The sequence below is a fragment of the Mytilus trossulus genome, chromosome 4 (assembly GCF_036588685.1).
Source record: "Mytilus trossulus isolate FHL-02 chromosome 4, PNRI_Mtr1.1.1.hap1, whole genome shotgun sequence".
Classification (NCBI taxonomy): Eukaryota; Metazoa; Mollusca; class Bivalvia; order Mytilida; family Mytilidae; genus Mytilus; species Mytilus trossulus.
In genome coordinates this window covers 48,655,751-48,674,898 of record NC_086376.1, presented here as the reverse complement: position 1 = coordinate 48,674,898, position 19,148 = coordinate 48,655,751, and the positions used below count along the sequence as shown (strand labels likewise).

General features: G+C 31.4%; 1 protein-coding gene across 2 annotated transcripts in view; it reads right to left on the bottom strand.

Annotated features, from left to right (window-relative positions):
- Positions 1–18,048, bottom strand: part of LOC134715433 (5-hydroxytryptamine receptor 1-like) — a 113,823-nt gene extending 95,775 nt beyond the window's left edge. For both annotated transcript variants that reach the window (XM_063577603.1, XM_063577604.1), the window contains exon 1: positions 17,774–18,048. The gene's annotated coding sequence lies outside the window, so the exon portion shown is untranslated. The remainder of the gene's footprint in view (positions 1–17,773) is intronic.
- Between the last annotated feature and the right edge of the window lie 1,100 nt (positions 18,049–19,148).

Genomic DNA, 19,148 nt, shown 5'->3' with positions numbered 1-19,148 from the left:
AGAATTAAAATACATTTACAAATACGATGAATTACACTTAATAATGCACTATCAAATAAACCCATTGCATAGTAAGAAAATCATACAAATTTTCAAAACTTTGTATTTTACGAATTTTTTTTATCATTATATCAAAAGATTTTTAACACGCATTGATATATTATTAATCTTCAAATCAAATGCAGTCTTTTTTTTTTAATTTAAATATGTTCCTAATTCAATTTATAATGCTTTTAACTATATATGCTTCTTATAACTTTATTTACTTCTGAGAATCGATATATATATGCTTCTTAATTTATAACTTTATTTACTGTTGAGAATCGAAAGGTGTTATATAAACTTCAGTGAGAAAATCCTACAAACAACAAAAGCAACGGAGAACACCTTCATGTATGATGTATAGGGAGAACACCTTCATGTATGATGTATAGGGAGAACACCTTCATGTATGATGTATGTAACATATATATATATATATATATATATATATAACCATACTGAACGTTGTTTTCAAATTAGTATAAATACAACCATAAAAATGCTGCAAATAGGTTTTTTTTTACCGCACATCTGCATTTCAATAGTTGAAATATGTTCCAAGTTAGGCATAGAGATGTAAGCGTTCGAAGTCTTGGAGATTTGAATAGTTTGCAATAACTGCGAGTAATCTTAGACTTTTACTCTGTGTTTTTTATGCTGGTTGTTTTATGCTTCGTGTCGATATCATCAGTTGGTTTAAATATTAAACCATAATCCGAAATTAAGTGTGGACTCACACAAGTGTTTAACTTCGTCACAGACTTTATGTCTTTTGCAAAAGTCATGTCTTTGGAGCCTGTAATTCAGTGGCTGACGTTGAAGTCTGTTACACGTTTTTTTCGTTTTGTCATTAAAGTCAAGCCGTTGTGGTTTTATTTTCTACCTAGTTTGCCTCACAGAACGTGTCCAAATGACAGTGAACAAGCATTTACTTGTCACAGAACTAATACATGTCTATTAAAATCCGAAAACAATACAATTACGATATCGACCTACTCTATACAGATCTATGCATACTTGTCTATCAGTGAGAGCAATAGACTTAACCTTTCATAAGGATTAAATTTCAAGAGTATTATAAATACAGTTTTACAAACAATTATAGTTTTAAAACTATTTTTATCGTCAACTTTAATTACACTCTATTTTTTCAGCTTGTTTTCTATATATAGACTTACTTGTAATGCGTCAAATATTTAAAAGTTTTACTTGTGGGATAATATTGTCCCAAGCCTATCATGTTTAAAAGATTAACTACGCAACCAAACAAGTATAGAAATGCATGAAAGCGGATGTTATGTTGCAGTAAGTCAACATAAGAAATAATTATACAAATTCAGTCATCAGACAAATGATCGAATGCCGTTTTGCATCTCAATTTCCATACGACATGGCTGACAACTGAATAAATTATCTGCGATTCTTTGTAGGTAAATAGGATAAATAACTCCTATTAAACAACAATGTTGACTATTACTTCTGTTTAATTTGGCGTTAAATATCACCTACCTCAATAAAGGTCAAATTCTATTTAAAGAATGGTCTGCATGATCACAAGCGTGTGATTACATGGTCTTCGCTCGGTCAATGCTAAGTCAAGTTTGTACTGTAACTCTTTTTGAAGTAATAAGGCACTCTTGCATTCAAACAATTTATTCATTTTATGTTGTTGTTTTGTCATACCGTTAAATCGGAATAAAATCCATTCTACACATTTTCTATTGTCTATCATGGGGAGTATAAGCACATCACACACAATAAGTTTTGTTGAAATATACTTTTTAGCTGTGTTGGTCTTTTGGAAAATGTTGTTTGTGTTGTATTAGACGCTTCTACAACGAAATTTGTTTTACATGCGCACGTATAAAAATTGCGCAATCATAGGGTTAATCGTTGTTTTCAATTTAGACTTATATATACAAATGTACATGTATATTTAGACATTCTAATTCGGCTTATTTTTTGTATTCAAATGAACCTTATCCTGGTCAGTCAGTAAACTGCCAGACTCAAGCCTCGATAAGGAGGATGAAAGGCAATCATTTAGTTTTTATATATAATATATAAGTAAATGCAAATAAGTTCATAAAATTGGCGCATTTAGATGATTCTTTATTTGGCGCAAATGATAACTATTGTTTGTAAAATGAAGTGGCTCAGAAGTTGTATTGGAGCAAATGGGTTCGTTTTTTTGGCGCAAATAGATATCGCCCCTTACAGGGTAAGAAAGTTCAAAATCTTGTATCTTCAACAATGCAACCAAAATCGGGCTAAAAATATATACCCCATAATGAAATCAATGAATCGTATTAAGGATCAATAAATATCACGGATAACAATGATTGGTTGTTTAGTTTGCTTCGTGCCATCTCTGCACGGAAAAGCTTGAGCACTAGCGCAGCAAAATACCAAAAGGAAAAATCAATTACGACTAAACATAAGTGTGTACATATTACATAAACACATATTAACAGAAATAATATATCTCAACATATCAGTATTTAGCATTTAGAATTCTTTAATTATTTTTGGTGTTGAACATATTTTAGATGTTTATATGTATTGTAATGTTTTGTATTTGTTTTCCTAACCATTCGATGCCTTCGGTAGTTGCAGTAAAAAGGGATAACGACCCTTGATTATAGGCAATGGCTATTCGTCCGGCTAGCCGGACAAATAGTCAAAAATGTCTATTCATCCGGCAAGCCGGCCAAATAGCATTTTTACGGTTTTTCGCTATTTGTCCGGCCAAAAACATAATAATCAAGATATAGCTTTGTGTTTTGAAGGTTTTAAATAAAGCACGAGTTGTTTGAAAAAATGTTGTCTAACATCGTTTTATGAAAAAGAACTCATTCTAATAAAAAAAAAAAAAAAACTATACATTTGATTCAGATTTATTTATTTTTAATATTCTAAAGGAATTTGGGTAGGAGGGGGGATGTTTCTCTCTTTTGTAGTTCTGCCTAAGAATTTCATTAAAGGTAAATAGTCTGGCCAATCATTATTGGCTTTATCTATGATTCCAAAAGATCCTGAATTTATTGTTTCTGTGAAGTTTGGTTAAAGGAAGGTCTCCATATGATTATGCACGATTCTTCATTTAAATTGTTCGGAGATTTTTAATTCATAGAAAATTAGAGACAAGGGCAGGCACGTGTAACCTGTCCCCAAAAGTAGGATTTTGTTTTCGATAATATTGTTTTGGAAATTGTGTATAGATATAACAGAAAAAAGGGGGTGGGTACTCCAACCCTTGTGTCTTATTCACTGTCAAGGCACATCAGTATGTTCATATATCTCCGTTGTAGTAGAACTTGAAAATAATGCATCCAAGCAAGTTTGATATAGTAATTTTCATTCAAGCAAGTTTGATATAGTAATTTTCATTCAAGCAAGTTTGATATAGTATTTTTTCCGAATGCGTTTTGCCTCCATAAGGTAAATGGGGGTAAATCATCAATTTCACTTCGATTTCAAGCTTATTCCTCACTCAGATTCCTCACAATTAACATGTACACGCTATTGTTCTAGAATCACTCCTGTTTACATTTGTTTAAAGCAATCACATTCTCTCAGGTTTTCTCTATGACATCTTTAAATATAAGTAACTATCTCCAATCTCAAAACGTCCATTGCATACGCGCGTGTGTTATCCGACACCGCGTGTGTTATCCGACACCTCATCCGGGACACTTTCCGCGTCACATGACACTTTTGTTGATATTGAAGATTTGCGCATCCGCAGACGGATGGCCGGACGATGATAGAGATTTTTAACTATTCGTCCGGCTAGCCGGACGAATAGCCACTCCGTTGATTATATTCAACACATTTTAAATATTGTTTAAACAAATCAACCTAACTAAAAGAGGAACTAAGTCAATAATAGATAAACTTATACAGCTTGTGCTTGTTCATTTTGTTTTGCAATCACATCAGCTTGCATAAAAATATAGTGGTCAATTCACATAACCGTATTGAACGTAGTATAGTTTATTTTAATGACCATTAAATATTATAAACACAAAATCCCACTTTGACATTATATACCAAAAGACAATTTGCAAAAAACTTATTTTGTACAATTGAAAAACAAGGAAACTGACCACTCTACAAAAGAAATGAAATAATTATAATGTAACATACCATCATCAAATTGAAAATGTAAATAGGTAATGTGTCAAAGAGACAACAACCCGATTAAAGAGCAGATAACAGCCGAAAACCACCAATGGGTTTTCAACGCATTTTTTTGTAACTGTATCCTTTCCGAATAGTCTGTTTAAAGGCTTGGTTAGCTTTTAAGGTGAATGCCGACATTTTTATGCTTTGTTAAGAATAATACCATAAAATATTAACTTGTCAAAGCTTGTACCACATACACTCTAGTCGGAATTTAGCCGAAAGCACATTCCTCAATATCTGCAAATCTTATATACTAGTAGTCATATATAGGTATATACGCCTCACAGCATGTGTCAATCGGACTTTCTTTACATCATCAAACAAGCATACGCATGGAAAAATGTTCTCGTGCACAGAATAATAAATTTAAGAAAAAACCGGATTACTGGTATTTTATAATCTAGCGAATTCAAACTTCTGTAAGGACTTGGACGTTCTTGCAACTATGCTCGGTGAATCGCCCTCCTTATCGTACTGTTTAACCAAACAGTTTCAATTAATTTCCTCCTGCAACATCGTCTGTTCACACATATTTGATTTCAAAATCATCTCTAGAGAGACGATCTTCCTTGTATTGTTTCCATCATTCAACGATCATTACCTCGCATGTATAACGTAGGAGCACTAACCACAACAACAAATTCGATCCTCACTAGCGTTACCTTTTTTGTTCATGGGGTTTTAAATAAATTGATTAAATTCATTCGCAATTTAGACACAAATGTTCCATCAAACCAGTCCTTCCTCCGTGTCAGTTATGTTGTTGTACCCACAGACAAAGCCGCAAACATTGTTTTGTGAGGAAAATACTTTACATGAAATGCTAAATAAATGAATATAAAGGTATTGATAGTTCAGCCGGAAACTCAAAATATACCCCAACATAAATTACAAAGAAGGAAATCCTGGATAATCATAGGTCTGGTCTATGCATGGATACATATATTATATATATGGCAACTCAGTAAAGCAAAGTTGAACATGGACAGGTTTTTTTTAAATAATTTATGTACGCGCCTTTGAATGGGCGTAGGACATTTAAGCGAAAATTTGTAAACTACTATGGGACATTTGAGCCGGTGCTTTGCTTTTGCACCAATTGGCGTTTCATTTGCGCCAAAAAAAATCTTTCATTTGCGCCACAAACAATATTTCATATGCGCCAAACTAAAACCTTTCAATTGCGCCAATATTACAGGTAAATACAGGTAAATAGTATAAAACATATATACTGAGTGCCAAAGAAAACGCAACACTTGGTTTTTCCAAAATAAAATTTATAATAGAAATGATAATCTTTCAAAATAAATTGTTCTTGAAAATTAACAATTCTAACAAAAGATCGATATCAAACAAAAATGTTTCATTGTCATCTTTCAGACGATATAGGTAAACGAAACATCCAATGTTCAACTCACAGTCCTAACAAAACATGTTACAACCCCGTTGTGCAGCGCAATCTCGACAGCGCCATGGAATTGATCATCCAGGACGTTTAATGTGATCTCGAGGAATGTTGTTCCACTTGTCCCGCATATAAAACTCAAGCTGACTTTATGATATTGGTGGTGTTTTTCGTCGTCTAAACCATGTCCAATCGGATGCAAAATTTGCTCGATCGGACCAAAATCGGGCGAAACACATGACTTTTGGCCAAGATTGGTGCCAAATGTCAATGTAACCATTACTGACGGGTTTGGGTAACATTGAATGATTTTTGGTTTACAGAATTCAATATTTACGCCTTACGTCCATTTAGATGTCACCGAGGAAAGACTTTGGTGCTCTTTAACAATTTCTGCGCAAAGGGTGCTTTACTAAAATTGCTCCAATGGATCTACCGTGACCACCATTGAAGTCTCGTGACCTTTGTACACCCATCAGAGTCAATATCGAATATGTTTAAGACCAAACGTATCGGTCTGGCTGAACGTTTCTTGCTTTTTGTACCCCGGGATGTCGCTTAACATTAAATGATCCATTTTGGTTGAATTTTTGGATGATTTGGATTATTGTAGATGCTACAACTTCAGTCTTCTCGTAATTGTATGATTTGAAAGGCTTCATTGGATCATGCTCAAAACTGCATGTCGCTGGTTGTCAGAAAGTCCTGGCATTTACTCAGATGTTTATTGCAGTTTCCTTACAATAAGGGCGGGAAAATTCATGACATTAGCCAAGCTTTAAATGACAAAATCGTGAAAATGATGCGTATGTTGAAAAGCGGTGAACTCGGATTATGTCCGTTCAAAATAACCCTTACTTCGCATTTGTTCCAAAAATTACTCAACCATAAAGTTGTCGTCAATGGTCTTAAAAGTCATTTTAAACCAACTATACAAAGTTTTAATATAAATAAAATAAAAATTATAAGATTTTTTTGAAAAACAAAAGTGTTGCGTTTTCATTGGCACTCAGTATATATTTTAAAAAAAAGACTATTGATAATTAAAGTTTGTATCATTGATGAATTCATGTCTGGAAAATTTCTGATCTCAAGTGCATACCATATTGATAAAAGATAGTCCGTTTTTTTCATGAACTGCAGTCCATTTCAGTTGTTATAATTGCTTTGCAAGGTTTATTTCTTGGTCTCCATTTTTCAGAACGTATGATCTGATAATAAACTAAAAGTGTTGTCATCAAATATTACACACTTTTAAATTATTCTCCTGTTTTATGTCTAAATTGAAAATGTCCATCTTGACACCTCGAACATGTGAACACTATATATAATTATAAACCTTTGTGACTCTCAGCTTCTGAAATGAGTGTGGCATCGAACTCACCCCAATTATAAACCTTAGTGACTCTCGGCTTCAGAAATGAGTGTGGCATTGAACTCACCCCATTATCCAGAGAAGTACTGTAGAGACAAACCTTTTAGAGCAATGCATATTTAACGTCTCCGTTATTTCTTTCCTGAATTACCTGTAAAATGGCGCAAATGAAGTTTTTTTTAGTTTTTGGCGCAAATGAAATATTACCTTGTGGCGCAAATGAAAGATTGTAATTTTTCAAAAATTGGCGCAAATGCAATGCGCCCATTTGAGCGCCAGCTTTAGAGCCCATTTTAGCGCCGGATTAATCCGTTCACCTGTTTTTTTCGATAGCCCATTTAAGCGAAAACTAACCTGGTTGAATAATCCTCACTTAGCTTTGGGCAGAAGTTTAGTGTAATTCGAAGGGAACAAATAATGGTCCAGAGTCTTCCATGACCATTATAATGAGCAATGTTATAGTTGTCAACGAGCTATTTACGTTTTACTTGATATTATTCTCAAATTCCAAACAACAACATATACAAAATTACGAATTATAGGCGAGTGTGCATTAAAATCTAGAAAAAGATAAAGAGACAGTCTTAGAACAGTTCCTCATGCAATTCAACGGTATTGTACAGGGACTATAATAGATTGCGTACGTTCTCTAGGACATTTATTCCAGGCTAGAACGAACTTTTAACATTTGATTAAATCTTTCAGACATTTAGTGCTGTATTTTTATGGACATCATATGTTTTATATTGTGCTGTTTTGGGTCTAGAAAAGTTTTATTTATTTATTATATATCATAATGGGTTAAAAATATTTTACTAAAACGGGCTTTGACCATTTTAATTTTTGCTAAAATAGGTTAAAAACAGGCGCTAAAAGTGGTTCTTCTTTGGCGCTAAAACATCTGATTTTGTTCGCTGAAATATCCTATCAATGCACTAAAACGCCGACTTTGCATGGTATGTATAATATAACAACATAATAGGGTTTAAGTCAAGAGAAGACAGCAAACCAACGACAAAAATTGGCATATATAGGTTATAATATTTTTGTTTTATCATATATTTCGTTTAGTACTATTTTTATTACTTATATTGTTATCGAAAATTAAACATTTTTGAATATATTATAATGTATTTACAAATGTGTACTGATTACAATAGCACTGGTATATTTTATATGTTCTACTGCATTATTTTGGTAAAATTGAAATTTCTTTAATTTATCGTAACTGTTCGGTTATGGTGTCTGAATAACCCTAGTAATGAAAGGTAAATTATGATATCAATTCATTCGAGAAAAAATATTTAAATACTTAACATTTTGATTAAAATATATAAATAAAGACGTCAAATAAATATTCAAAACTGAATTCATAATGTCATGCTAGAGTTCATATCAATAACAAATGTTGTAATCCGAGTCAATTTATATACAACTTTCGATTTAAATTTTTATTTCAAATTCTAATACCTACACCAAGATGTTATTTTCACAGATAGTAAAATAATATATGCTCTCAGTCGTTATCCCTTTGACAAATTACATTTTAAGGTTGTTCTTTAGCCACATAGAAAGATCCCTGTCGATTTGTTAAATAGAATTGAAATGAGATAGCAAAGCTGTTGAATACGTGTAGAATAGGTCTACCTGAGAAACACTCCTGTAATAAACTTTCCCTTAATATGATGTAAAAAGAACCGTAGGTGTCTGTAACATCTAAAAGCATCTTTTTTTCACAGTCAGAGGCTTAGTTGCATTCAGGCCTAGGCGAGGACGTGAATTACTTATCTTCAAATTCAAATGATACAATACATACTTGTAAGACGAAAACGCCTTCATTAATAGATATATAATTTTTTTTCAAGATTGAATGGTTGACTAGAGAATATACTAAATACGTGACACGGTTGATCGAATGATAAATTCTTTTATATATTTCTTTAAAGATCGTTTAGCTTTTAATCGTGGTAAATATATGGAATGGCCATAAAACATGAAAGGCAAAAAATACAATTATAAATCAAAATGCTTTAATTAGAACAGAGATAAAATTTTATAAGCATTAACAATCGCATAGATATTTTGAAATTAAGAAACGGTACATGTATTAATGTTATCCATGTTAGGGTGTTTAAACATAAATTACTTAAATAAAAATAAATCAGATTTCGTCAATTGCACTGTAATGTTTCGGCTTAAATGTACACGACGAGGGGTGGATTCGGGATTTTTAAAAGGTTGAATTCTGAATATATACATTATACGCACACACAAACATCTAATCAAAGAGTTTTGAATCCGTCACTGCATCCATTTCAGGTGAAAACAAGTAATTGGAATACTCATTATTACTTGAATAATCTAATTATTTATGTTATATGCATTCATATTTACTTAATGTAGAACAATGCAGATTTTGACGTTTTAATGCATAACAAATCAAGCCACAAGTCATGATTTCGGTAAAATGAAATATTTTATTTGCATTAAGATCGCTTAGCTCTGATAATAAATGCATGTATTACTGAAATGAAAACAAAAACATTCTATTATGTCAACCTGCATCCAGCAGTAACATCAGCATTCATTCATATTGTATCCATGATCCTGCTTAAATTTAAATGTTTATCACTTTAAATTAATGCAATAAACCAACAGTATTATTATCTATTCAGCATATATTGTAAATTAAACTTCACTTTAAAAACACATTTTCATTTAATGGAATAAATTGATACAAATCAACAAATTTGTATACATAACTTTTTTTCTTATCGCTGATCTGTATTTGATTCTATAGCTTATACTTGCGTATCGGGTGATTCAAAATGATTTTACTTAATGTTTTCTAAATATCTTTCTGTAGAATTTTGAAGCTTAAACCAAACTAAATCTTCAAGCTTCAATGTAAATCAAAGTACTGAAGCACTGAATATCGGATGACCGCAAGTTCTTGTAGATAGTCATAAACACTTGTCTCAGAAAAAAAACACATCTCTATTCCCGAAATTGATGTTAATATACAGCGATATATATTTTTCTGAGACATTACAGATTAACTTCAATTCACATAAGTAATCATATAAATAATAAAAGATACCTTATTTACTTCAAAAGATAATTCTTATAACCTGTATAAGATATCTTTAAATTGAATAAACATATAATATCTTCCTATACATGTTTAATTGGATAAAAGAAGATGTGGTATGAGTGCTAATGAGACAACTCTCCATCCAAGTCCCACGGGTAAACATTTATGAACCACATCAACAAACAGCAACCACTGAACATCAGGTTCCAGACTTTAAACGTGTTAATATGTATGAAACCCTTCAATCTTACGTATACCTGAAACAATCGTGTAACATCACAACATAGAAAGACAAACAAATATTTAACCATGCAACTATTATTCAAGATGAATTAAAAAGACAGACAAAGTAAACTACATTAACCCGAATAGCATAATTTACGTTTTTAAGTGACGGTGCAAATTGTCAAATTTTCTTTCATTACACAATTTCCATTTTGTCGAGGTATAAGGTTTTTTTAATGATTACATGTTATTAATTCTACTAGAAACTGATATGAGTTTTACTCAAAAAGGAGTTTAAAAATGTATTGGTTAACAAATGTTGGTCATAGGAACGAAATATCATTGAAAACTCGTAGTGTTCCTGTGAATAAATTACACGTTCAATGCAATTATACCTTAAAAAGACAACTTCAGACTTCCATAGTTCTACAAATGTCAAAATAATTCCTTTCTATGACAGAAAACTTTATGTCTTTCTGTTAAAAAGAAGTTCTTTCTGGATAAAATTGTTCTTATATTGGTATTTAAAACTTTAAATATAACGGTCGGTACATTGTTAGATACCAAAAAAAAACCAAGACCAAGCGCAAAAAATCGATGCATTTTATACATCGAATTGTTGGAAACGAAAAAAATCCGATAGATTTGCAACTGACCTTTTTTTATTCTCAGATAGAAACAATTCTTTTATATTGTTCTGAGGTTCAGGGGTGGTGTTCTCGAAGCTATCTTAGGATTAGGACGTGTCCTAAGTCTATCTTATGACAAGTCTTTGTCCTAAGTCGTGTTCTCGAACCTCTCTTAACTTATGATATATCTCATTTTTCGTCCTAACTTTAGGACACCCAATAAGGTGTCTTAAGAGCATCATATCTTCATCCTAGTGTAATAATGTTTGGATTTCGCTTTTTGCTCATTATTTTACGTGAAAATGAACATGAAATGAATAGCATCATCGGTCATTACTCGTATATAAAGAAATTGTGCATGATTTTAAACTTTGAACTTCGTGTTTCACGAAACGATTACACAACAAATTTTATTCTCATTTCAAAACAAATTGTTTTCAAGTTTAAATAACAATCCTTTTTGATATAATTACATTGGTAATTATGCATTTAATTCTGTACATGTTATTATAAAATTCGTAAACAATTTTGTTAAATAATTTCGTCATTAATAAATGTTTTGTCAAAAAATAACTTTGAAGATTTAAAATTTCGACTTAGAAAATGTTTAGGACGTCCTAACATAAGATTCGTCTGAGAGAGCTTCGAGACACAACTTAAGAGTGTCCAAAGTCGATCCTAAGTCCATCCTTAAATCGGTCTTATCTATGACTTAGGACGAATCTTAGGATACCTTCGAGAACACCACCCCTGGGTTTTAAGAATTTGAAAATTATTGAGCAAGTGTAATTGGAATTTTGCAAAAGAATTGTGTAAGTTCTCAATTTTATGGTGTTTAGAGAATGGGGAAGATTTCCTTTGCAAATTCGAGTTTAATGTAGACTGATTTCGTACTGGTTGTGAATTATATAAATATTTCCTGAAATCTTGAATCACTATACGGGTCACCAATACAATTGAAGAAAAGATAACAAATCCACAGAAAACTACATAGATACTAAAGAGTATTATCAACCAACCAAACAAAAGGAGGAAAGAATTGTGGTTGCACCAATTTGGGGCATGTTCATGGTCATCTTTGACACAGATATTCTATAATGGTATTAACCTACTCGTGATGGTGTCTGCAAACCATTCTTCAAATGGTCAATTCGTTCATGTCATATTGAATTTCACAAAATAAGTCGTACGTTCGTAACCTTATTTAAAGGTGATCTGCGAACTCGTCTGTGGTGTGACTTTCATATTTACTTCGCTGTGATCGTTATTTAATTGATAACCTTATTGGTGGTGCGACATACACTTGTGGGTTTATGTTTAATGTCTACTCTACTAACCAGATATATACTAACGATAGTCTGGAAATTAAAACAAAAGTGGCAACAATGTTTATATCACTTAAAATATTTTCACAGCACAACATTAAAAGTATAACTTGTCTCTTCTTACCTTCATGGTTAACTTTAATGTACTAAATTCCTTAGGTTTTTTATATTTCGAACTGAGATTCACTTTACCCAAGTCAAAGAATACACTGCATGGGTAAACTGCAATTTGACTTAATTTATGTATTTGTTTATTTCTGCACTGACAATTTCTATATATTCCGAACATGATGGGGAGCTTTTGAACATATTTTCAATTTTACAACTATGGTTTGAGTGTGTGTGATAGCAAATAGGATTTTAATTTGCATATACATTCAGTTTATTTCATTGGGGTGAAACTTTGATGACAGAAGTTGAAATGATTTGAAGATAGCATTTTATTTTCTAATTTCACATTTTATCGTAATAATTTTGCCATTTTGTCACATTTTGATATCGAGAAAATCTAAATGGAAATATTTGATACTTCATAATCTCATGAAATGAATCAATTTTTTGTTCGGAATATATCTGGGGAAAGTATTGTATTTTAACTTCGGCATGAGAGTCTCAGTTCAAATTTCTTATGTCAGATAAAAATCACCAGTGTATGGTACAATAAATAGCAGAATCTGATTATTTCAACACAAAATAAACCTGACAAATCTCGACGGACGTCCCCGTCGTTCAACACTCCATAACACTAGATTGAAATGTAATTTGAATTCTAAATAGCTTTTCAATGTTTTTATGAAAATACGTCTTTCTTATCAACCCTTTGTAAATTCTGTTAGAATAAAATGAACCAATATTGCTCAAATTTAACTTTGTTATCAGGAAACAAAATTGAATAACACTCTTGTTAGAGATGCGAGATGGAAATGTTCTCTTCGATAAATAACGTAGGCTGAAACATATTTAAATTTCATCTTAAAAAGCAGGCTGAGATTTAATCAGGTTGCTGACACGCTGAAAAGGCTTTCCGAGTCTCTATATATATAGTCTGAATGCATCGTACGAACGTCAGTTATTACTCCATGATTAAAAGAAAACATTTTCTTTAACAGACAGATAATTTTACCAATTTGAAATACTTTACCATATATAATGGACTGTAAGGCTCATATGAGGGACATTTACATGTGTGAATTTACGCTTAACACCAGACGTTCAAATGATACATGTACATTCAATATGCATTTAATGCTTAATACAAAAAAGTATATGTCCTTTAAAAATTTAAAACGGTTGAAATTTCGCTTACAAGACTCAGTTAACCCCTTCGCTCATATACATGGTTCCTGTATACAGCTCCCTTTATTCAAAAGCGCAATTTGAAATGGCAAGTACCTTCTGGTTATAAAAAGTGATAGTAGCTGTTAAATTTTAACATCCTTTGCGAATGTTATACTAGTAGTATACATTTTTTTGGTCTTAAATGAAAACTGGTGTTTTGAATAATACATTATCATTCTTGAAACACTATAATATATAAAAAAAAAAAACGAATTCATCAAAATATCAACTACAACATGAATTTCAATTGAATGCATTACACAATTTTCTGCTGAACGTTTGCAACATCATATCATTGACATTCTCAACTTATAAAGTTATGCTATAAATTTGTAACTACTTTCTCAAGCTATCATCTCATGGAATATATCTACATACACACGTTATGTTTGATGGTGCATAAGTGAGATACACAGAAAGACACTCGTCAAAGGTGTATAGTAAATGATTAAAATGCAAATATTATATAATTATACACTTATGAAAATTGTATTTTGTATGCGCAACCTATGTACCATCGTAGTACTAACAGATATATAACGCAAAACTTTAAGAAATTAGTAGTAAAAAATCTCATCTGATTTCATTTTGTTGGAGAAAAAACCCAGACACAGAACAATTGGTAAAGACAATGACATAAAAAGAAAAACGCTATGAAAATTTTACCATACTAGACACGTTTGTGTCTGAGGAAATAAAATATTTTGTCTTGTCTTGAAATCATATGCTAATTAAGATGGAAGTAAACGCTACATATAAAATAATACGTGAAATCTATTGATGGCATTTGTCTGCTTATTATTTTGTTAATACTTTTAGAAAAACTAATTGTGCCTTTCCGTTTCAGTAATTGGTTGTGTTTTACAACAAAACAATATTTTTTTATGATTTAAAACAGAATTCAATCTATTATTTTGTTCTTTGTCATTGCAACATTTTTAAAGTTATAAATGTCATTTCTAAGTGATTCGTTTTTCACAAATGATACGAAAGTATTTTGTATTCATGAGATGTTGTAAATTTGATGAAATTTGCTGTGATTGACTTTACAATGATATTAAAAAGTCATCAATTTTAAAACCATTACTTCTGCAGACAGGCAAGTTTGTTTTTATCTGACAAACTATTTCTTTTCTGGATATTGGGTGACAAACGAAAGATCAATGCAGATCAATTTGGCGAGACCGATGACCCCCCCCCCCCCAAAAAAAAAATCCTCCTACACCATATTATGGGTGACTGATCTTCATATAAGATATATTTTGAATAAGTAACAGTACAAGCAGACATGATTGTGTCATATTAATGTACAGAACAAACCAGACAATTACGATGAAGAAAAGCACACGAAACATTTTTTGGTATCAAACTATAAATTAACGAGTTGAATTTTATCCCCCATAATACCAATGTTGTGATTGAAAAACAACAGTTAAACTTTACCAAATGAGTCCATTAAGCCGAAAAACAACTGTTAAACATAATAGAGTGAGACAACGGTTGTTATATATATGTATGTTGAATCCGTACTTTCCGGAAACGTTGTATTGTCTGAACCATGATTGTTGTGATGATTACATACATGTATCAGCCTCTTTTGGCGTTTGAATCCAAAGTAAAGGATCATAATTTGAAAGTTCTTCTTCTTATTTGCAATATATATAATTCGTCTTTAGTCCCCCAAACCTAAGTCAGGTATATCACACGGTACAGTATCGTCAAGGAAGGTTAAATTAACAATAGGATAAAATTATGGTATGATGATTATCACGAGAAATTAAAAGATTAAGTATACATAACGATTAACACTTACTACTGGTATATGAGTTTGATATAGGGTGTGTTGTGGTTAATGTTAGTCATTTGGTGTTTTTTTTTAATGCAATGTTTACAGAAAATATATCGTTAACCTATTTGCAGGTGTTACAGAAAATAAAATATAATTGATCTCTATCTATAGAAGAACATGTAAAGCTGTATAGGCATGCTATAATGACTCCATATTCATATTACGTGGCCACGGTAATCTATATATGATTAATTTGGTAAAGAGAAATGTAATTGAAAAAGGCACATTCCAAATTTTGAAGTTGAATTCCATCAATTTCAAGAATATTAATAAAGCTGATGTAATTGACGTAAGATGGTGCTGGCAGTTGTTTGTTGAAATTTGAATTAATTCATGTGTACAAAAGTGTGTACACCATTTTACCTTCAATGCCAAAAAAAATCTCATTTTGAAAAACCATACTTCAATTGAAAGACAACTGACTTGGGTAAGATACATTGTGGAATATACAATTGATATCATCAAAGACAGACATACAAAACAAGTAATAAAACGAAATGGGGATTACAGAACAAGCAACTAGATTAGTCGGTATAAGAAATTGTTTTAATTCATTTTTATATTATGGCAAAATTTCACTCTTATATAACAAATTATATCTAGTTTTAAAGGTGCAATTTCTATTCAAACATATAGAGTTTAGTGAATTCAAATATATATATCCATGCATTCATCCTGTAAATAAACTCATCATAGATACCAGGATTAAAATTCCATATTTACGCCAGACGTTGAGCGTTTCGTTTACAAAAGACGCTCGAATCAAAAAATGTTTAAAAGGCCAAATAAAGAACGAAGTTGAAAAGCAAAGAGAACCAAAAAATCCTAAAGTTTTCACAAATACAGCTAAGGTAATCTATTCCTGAGGGATAAAAGCCTTAGTTTTTTCAAAATTAAAAATTTTGTAAACAGTTGATTTATGATTATGAACATATCAATGATAACTCAAGTCAACACAGTAATATACCCACTTATATGCTTTCTGTTAAAAATGAAACTGAAAACAATCGCATAGAATTGAGCAGACCCTTTTTGTTTACACAATCATTGAAAACTTTGGTTGACATATTTATAGTTATGTTTATACCAGATTGTTGGGTTGTTGCCTATCTGACGGTTATCCCATCATTTTACTCTATTCTGACATAAAAAATAATGGGAAATAACAAAGTTAATTTAAACTGTCAATCCTCAATACACTATATGATATCTCAACTTGTTTTACTATAATTACAGTTTACATTGTCTTGTCAGTTTCTATGTAATTGCAACCTTTTTTGGGTATTGATTTTAGAAAACAATATTATATTTTGATTCTAAAAATACCAATCCCAATTGTACAATGTTGAATGATTGTAATTATTTTGCCAGGATTATATGTTAAGTTGGTTAAATGGACAATACCTTGACAGGCCTTTTTCATGTTTGCTTTAGAACAAAAACAAAGACGTTATTTTTCATGGTTCAGAAGTTAATTTTGCAACGCTTTGCGTGCACTATACACTACGATTTATTCGTTTTGAAAGCCCTTACAGCTTAATATAAAGTATATTTCCAATTGGCTGGTTATTAACAATGTATTCTGATAATTACAATAATTAAAACCAGATAAATGGAGTTATATAATTATCATATTATCTATACACTATACAGTCCAAATTATCGATACTAATATTATAAGCTATTTTTAGCAAATCTAGCTATAATTTTTCAAACATTTTAAGTGTTTAACTTCAATGAAATAAATATGGTTTTTAAGTGTCATTACTATCCAATACACTTAAATAAATGGGTTCAAAGTTATATATGAGTCAAGTATACATACATTTTTGTCACAAATTAAAATACAAATTGTAACAAATAATGTCCTCCGTTTGCTTATACGTTCTAGATCTTATCAGTATTTTATAAATATATCCCTGTCTAACCTTGTTTAAAATTAAAAGGGCGTCCTGTTGTTTTTGTAGTCTAGAAAAGAAAACAATTTTAGTTAGAATATTAAGTTTCATATTGACCCTAAGATAGTAATTTACAACAGACCCTGTATACTGTATGGACTAGCTGGCTATTTCCTCTTAATTTAATGATTTATAAATTAAAATAGAGAGAATACTTAACAGTTTCATGCAATTACTTTTAATTTCATAGGTATGATTGTCTGCATTTTCTTACGGTGGAACCATGTTGATATGTGTGAAGATTAGGGAGGGTAGTGGATTCGAATAATTCGTTTGAAGATGATGTTGTAATCAATTGAAATCAAACATTCTGCATCTATATGAATAGAGAAATAATTTACATACCTTCTAAAAATTGAAAAGTTTTATCCATTCCGTATTGAATAACTATATTTGAACTTCTCACTTATTAACTGAGTTACACTGTTTTACATTGATACGGAAATATATGAAATGTGTTCAACATATGCAGAAAATAATTACACAAAATTAATAGAATTCCTCACTGTCATTGAAGAATCACCCTGGCACTTTTTCCTATACGTCGAAACTAGCCGGATATGTGACATTAAAGTTTTTCACGCATGATATATATTATGCAGTGGTGTTAAATAGCTGACTGTTGGATCTTTAATGTTACTGTTCAGTGAATACAATATCAATTTATGACAATATTATAAGCTTTAACTGTTAAGTCCTAACAATCATTTTACCGTTATTAGAAAATGAACACTTTATTGAAGTTGTCCTGGTGAGGAATATAGTATGCTTTTAATTTTAGAATAAGAACGAAGAGTAAAACATAAACGCGATTGACTGACATAATTAATTACTGAAATGCCAAACTTTAGGTTATGAGTCCATTGTTTATGCCAAAGGTATGTCCACATATATCGTCTTAAGTTTTAAGTTCATGTTATCAAATTTAAGAATGTTTATATTTTTTTGGAGAAATTCTAACAATATTATAATATATTCAGGTCATCAACCGCCTACACGATTGACAATTTAAGACTTTTGCAGCTGTCCTGTTTTTGTCGATGACACTTATTTATTCAAGTCATTGACTTTCGAGAGATTGCCACTCCGGTTTTGTTATTAAAAAATTGTCAGTTCCAAGTGCACGATTTGTTTTTGCTCATCTAGCCGAAGATTACTACATGTACAAGTTGTAATATGGGCCTTTGCTATCGCATGATGTCACTGTCCGTCGGCTTATTCATCTAAAGCAACCGGACAAATTGATTAGTACAATAAAAAAAAAAGATGAAAATAAGAGACAAAATGACTCAGAAATTAATAGCTAAGGGTCACCGTATGGCATTCAGCAATGAGCAATGCACATACAAATTACAAATGTAAAACGATTCAAACGAAAACACTAACGGCCTAATTAATGTACAAAATATACAAATATGTAACACAGCAACAATCGACAATCACCGAATTACAGGCTCCTGACTTGGGATAGGCACACCCATACAGAATCCCTATGTAGTGGGTTAAACATGTTAGCGGGATCTCAACCTCCCAACCTGAAACAGTAATGTAACAGTGCAACATAAGAACGATCTACAAAAATCAGTTGATAACGGCTCATCAGATGAATACAAATAGAAATACAACTTACAAAAAACACAGACTGGACGTGGCTGGGCACTTGCACATCACAACAACAAAGCGGACACTATGTATAGATCTGAGAGTAGTCGAAGCTACT